Source organism: Diospyros lotus, chromosome 15, assembly GCF_014633365.1.
Source record: "Diospyros lotus cultivar Yz01 chromosome 15, ASM1463336v1, whole genome shotgun sequence".
Classification (NCBI taxonomy): domain Eukaryota; kingdom Viridiplantae; phylum Streptophyta; class Magnoliopsida; order Ericales; family Ebenaceae; genus Diospyros; species Diospyros lotus.
In genome coordinates, this window is record NC_068352.1 from 10,013,645 (window position 1) to 10,018,656 (window position 5,012).

General features: G+C 39.3%; 1 long non-coding RNA gene across 1 annotated transcript; it reads left to right on the forward strand.

Moving 5' to 3' along the window:
- The first annotated feature begins 3,805 nt into the window (after positions 1-3,805).
- On the forward strand, positions 3,806-4,697 carry LOC127792614 (uncharacterized). The gene is made up of 3 exons (XR_008021170.1): positions 3,806-4,091; positions 4,170-4,257; positions 4,552-4,697. It is a non-coding gene; the product is annotated as an uncharacterized LOC127792614 (long non-coding RNA).
- Positions 4,698-5,012: the final 315 nt, after the last annotated feature.

Consider the following 5,012-nt stretch of genomic DNA (forward strand, 5'->3'; position numbering starts at 1 on the left):
GCTTGTTGAACTACCGTGGTATAATCCACACTCTAAGCTCCTCCAAAAGCGTGGCAAATATCAACACGCAATTTTCTCTGAAATTTAGCAGCCTTCTTTGCTTCAGTGGACACCAACTCTGAGACCTATCTAGTCAAGGCTGTAAACTCTACCTCACTTTTGGGCCACTGTCTTGGTACCTTACACCAACTCATCAAACTCAAAAACTTTTTGGTCCTTAACCCATGTTAAATAATAAGCGTCATTGAACACTTGCTAAAATTCAACCCATGTGGGTTCTTGATTACCAACCTCTGGCAGGCGATCTTCCACCATCTCTTGGCATCACCTATGAATAAAAATGTGCTAAGTCGCACTCGGCGATCATCTGTACAATCGACAACATCCAATTCTCAATTGTTGCTGCATCTGTGCCTCCATGGAATGCTGATGGTCCGAAGGCCATGAAATCCTTTAATAACTGAATCCCTGTATCTATCTCCACAACTGAAGTTGTTGGAGTGGTTGTCTTATCGCCTCTACTATCTCTTACTTCTTAGGGAACTTGCGATTCCCTTACTTGATTAGTAACTAGGGTGTCTATCACCCTCATCAATCCTGTTAACATACCTCGTATCTCAGCCATTCCCTGCCGTAGATTGAGACTAGACTCTCCTGGTGTGGGAACTAGAACCTCGTCTGGCGTAGAAGTAGCCTGACTGCGAGTACGGGATCGTCCTCTTTGATTACTCATCTTCCTGCATCACCACTTAGGGTTAGAATACTGTAAATTAGGCTAACTTATCTAACTGACGGACACAAGTCCTAACTCTACCCAACATCCTATGTGTGTACTGGAGACTCCTCAAAACACCGCTCTGATACCAACATTGTAACACCCCCTTTCCTAGATCTGCCTGAGAAGAGGTGCTACGGGAAAAAGAAAATAAACTGACTGATAAACTGAATTCTGATACCAATACTGTATATGTCAATTAACTGTAATAAAACTCTAAGTCGACAAAAAACTGAAATCATAAACTGCATCTAAGGGAAATCCCTAAACTAAAATATAAAATAAAACTAAACTGATCAAATGCTAACTAATAAACTGACAACTCCCAGACATCTTTGGTCTTGAGTGGCTCCATGTACACACACTTCAAGAAAACACGGAATTCGGAACAAATTGATACCCTTTCGTATTTTTGACATAACTCTCTCTTATCAACTCCGATTTAACTGGTTCAAATTGATGTGGAAATAAAAGAAGAAGACCTACAACTTTTATGTTTTTAAGTTTCCGAGATTCGGGCTCCATCATGGCCAAAATTGGCCCGTAAGAGAACAAAAACTTTCTGGAATGCTGGGTGGATAGATTGATACCTTTTCGTATTTTGGCCAAAACTCTCTCTTATGAACTCCGATTGAGCTTATTCAAATTGATATGGAAAGAAAAGAGGAATACCTACAACTTTTATGTTTTGAAGTTTCCTAGATTCGGGCTCCATCAAGGTCAAAATTGGCTCGCAAGAGAACAAAAATATTTTGGAATGCTGGGTATCCGAATACTGAATTCTTGTATCCGGATAACTTCATCTTCCAAACCCAGAAATGAGACACGGACAGAGACGCCATGGATTCAATTTAAAGCTAAATAACAACACCATTCTGAAAGAAATCTTGGGAAAACAAGTCCCAATTGGTAAGAAACAATCATATGAATGAACAACGGATTAAAACTTGAAGAATCAAAGATAAAGATCCAATGAATAATCTGATCATGCACACTGTTACGCTGATATATATGTATGTAAAAACTGATCTGCAATTCAATATAGATCCTACAAAAGTTGAGTTTGATTGCTACACATGCTCCCGTAAGAATGAATTACAAGGAGAAGAACTTGCCTTTTGATTTGATAAATCAACCGATGAAGACCAACGGATGGAACTTGGATGAACTCTAGGCTTCTTCAATTTGTTTTCTTTGTTCTTCACGACGTGACTCTATGCTAGAGTTTAAAGGCTTATATATATGTATATATAAGAAGGAAATACAAGCCTAAATCCCATAACTCACACTCCTTTAGTAATTAGGAGACTATAATTTAACCCCTCTTCTCGCAAGGATTCTTCCAACATAATAACTCTTAATTAAATAATTTAATTCTAATTAACAAACCTCTAAAAGACTGTCATGTCCTTATATTCAATCCTCAATTTAATAAGAATCTAATGCTATTTAAATATTATTTTCTCAAATAAAATCTCAATTGCCACATTAAGTAATTAACTCGCAATATCTTAAACTGAAAATTAATGAAATAAATTAATCAATGCTAAATAAATACTAAACCCTCTGATAGGTCGTTACAACTGGCCAAACTCAAATTCCCTAAGATAGGCTAACCCCGAAAGACAGACATGGAGAACATAATAGCCAGAGTGCTATAATCCATCATAGGATCGTCGCATGCTCGGGAGACTGTACCCGTAGGCTCGTCGAGATCCATTGACTGAGTCCGGTGCCATGCTCCCGAGCTAGACCCGACTCCTTAGCTGATCCGGCGCCTAGACCTCCCGACAAGCTCGGACACCCAGCAAGAATTCTACAGTGGAGTCCATCTATCAAGGGCACGGTTGCCTAGAGATAATTTGGTACTCCAGCCCCTGGTCGAAATGAGATCTTTTGGGCATTCTGGAGCACTTATTTAAGGCAAGGTGCTAGACCCGACTCCTTGGCTAATATTTTTTACTCTTCAATTTTGTCTAAAGACAAAACAGAAGAGTAGGGGGAAATTGTGGTGCCATGGAAAAAATGGGGGGTGAAAAATGAATAAAAATAAAAGCAAAAGGGGAAGGATGGCCGCAAGTCTCCCCACAAATGCTGGCCTCAAGGCTCAGCCTTGCAGCCACTTATTGGCTAGCCGCAAGGTTGATGCCTTGCGACCCCACAAATGTTGGCTGCAAGGCTCAGCCTTGCGGCCGCTTATTGGCTAGCCGCAAGGCTGATGCCTTGCGGCCTGTAATACCCTTAAAGAGTCATGATAAATTTTGTCATTTAAGAGAATTTTAGTCTATGAAAAATTCCAAAATTGCCCTTGAATTAAAGAAAATGCCATGAAATATTGGATGTCTTGTGAGGGGCAAAATGGTAATTTGGAATTTCATCCCAAAGGAAGATAAATTATTTTTGGAGAAATTATTTATATTGGAGAATAAATGTTGGAGAATTTAATTCTTGATTAAGTGCATAGATAATTAGGAATTAAATTGGAAAACCAAGTATGGTTAGATTGATGACACTTGGCAAGTTCTTATGGAAGAGATTTAATTTAATTTGGAGAATAAAGATTTATTTAATTGAGAGAATTTGGTGACACATGGCATGATCTTGTGAACCAAGAGGGATATTTAATAAATGAAAAAGGAAAAAGAAATTAGTCTCTCAAGCATTAATGAGAGCCATGATGGAGAAAATTAAAAAGAAAATCAATAATAAAAAGAAATTTGTCAAGCATTAATGTTGGAAAATGGTGGATTTAAATAAATGCTAAAGAAATTAGATTATGTCTTTCAAGAGCTTTTAAATTTAAATCAAAAAGAAATTATTTAAGTCTCCATTAAATGCTTGAAAAGTTGTGGATTTAAATTAAATGCAAATTTGGGAAATTAGTCAATCTTGGAAATTAGTCATGATTTAATTAAATGAAAAATGGAGAATTATGGAAAATTGGGATTGATCCAAGGGAGGAGATTTAGTCTCCAAAGAGAGACCAATGGAGGAGATTTAACAAGATAAGTCTCTTGGATTTGTGTTTCCTTTGTATCTAGGCAAGAGTTCTCCTAAAATCAAGGGTTAGGATTTAACTTGGGAGAAGCACAAGGATTGTGCTAATGTTCAAAGGTAGAGATTAGGTCTCTTGAAATAAGAAAAAAATCAATGGCTAGGATGTGATCTTGAGAATTGGCATGGATTAAGAAGAAAACTCTATAAATGGGAAGTGAGAAATTAGTTCCAAGCTTTTTCCCATTTGTGAAGTAGAGAAGCAAGAAGGCAAGTAAGAAGGCAAGGAAGTCTAGAGAAGGAAGAGAAAGTCTAGCAAAAGGTAATCTAGTTTTCTCTTTTGTTATAGTTTAAGGCATGTGTTTAAGAGCTAAAGTCTCTTTTATTATTTTTCTTTAAGGGTGAGTATTAGCTTGTGGAGGTGTTGAAGCTTCAAAGTCTAAGAGGGATTCTTGGCTTGTGAGAGTGTAAAGCTTCAAGGAAACAAGGTAAGGGATAGCCCCAAGTGGAGGGGTTTTGCTTGCATTTGTACATGTATGAATGAGTTGCATGTGATGGTTCTTTGCATGTTTTGTGCCCAAGTGAACCTATGGCCATAAGGAGGACTTGTGAGGGGAGTGAGGGGTTGGTTGGTGCCTTAACCTAAGTGGTTATGAAGGCATGGAGAACTACCCTTGATATGCATTGCATTGCATTACATGTTATGTTTCTCATACTTCATTTACATTTGCATAGCACCCTTACTGAGCATTGGCTCATAAGGTCCTTTGACCTCAATGTAGGTGGAGAAACATCCAAGGGAAAGGGAGTTTTGCAAGGGTGAAGGTATTGAAGCAAAGAGGAAAACTATGTGTAATGGTTATGTAGTTTGTATTTTTGTGTTGTATTATTTTGTTAAACTTGGATTGTATGTAAATGTGGTTAAAAGGGGGAAAATTTAGTGTTTTGGAAGCCCCTTGATATGGAAATGTATTCTGGAAAATATGGTTTTATAAAAAAAATATATATTTTTTTTTTTGAAAAAAAAAAAAATGGCCAGGCAGTGGGCTGGGCAGCCAAGGCGCGCCTGGGCGGGCTGGCGCGGCCGCGCGCGGCCGGCCAGTGCGCGCGCGGGGCAGGCGCGGCCCGCGCGCGCGGCCATGCGCGGCCCGCACGCGCAGCCTGCGCGCGCGCTGGGGGGCGCGGCTGCTGCTGCGCGCCCCCCCCCCCCCCCTGTGCTGCTGAGAAGTTCTTTTTTTTATGG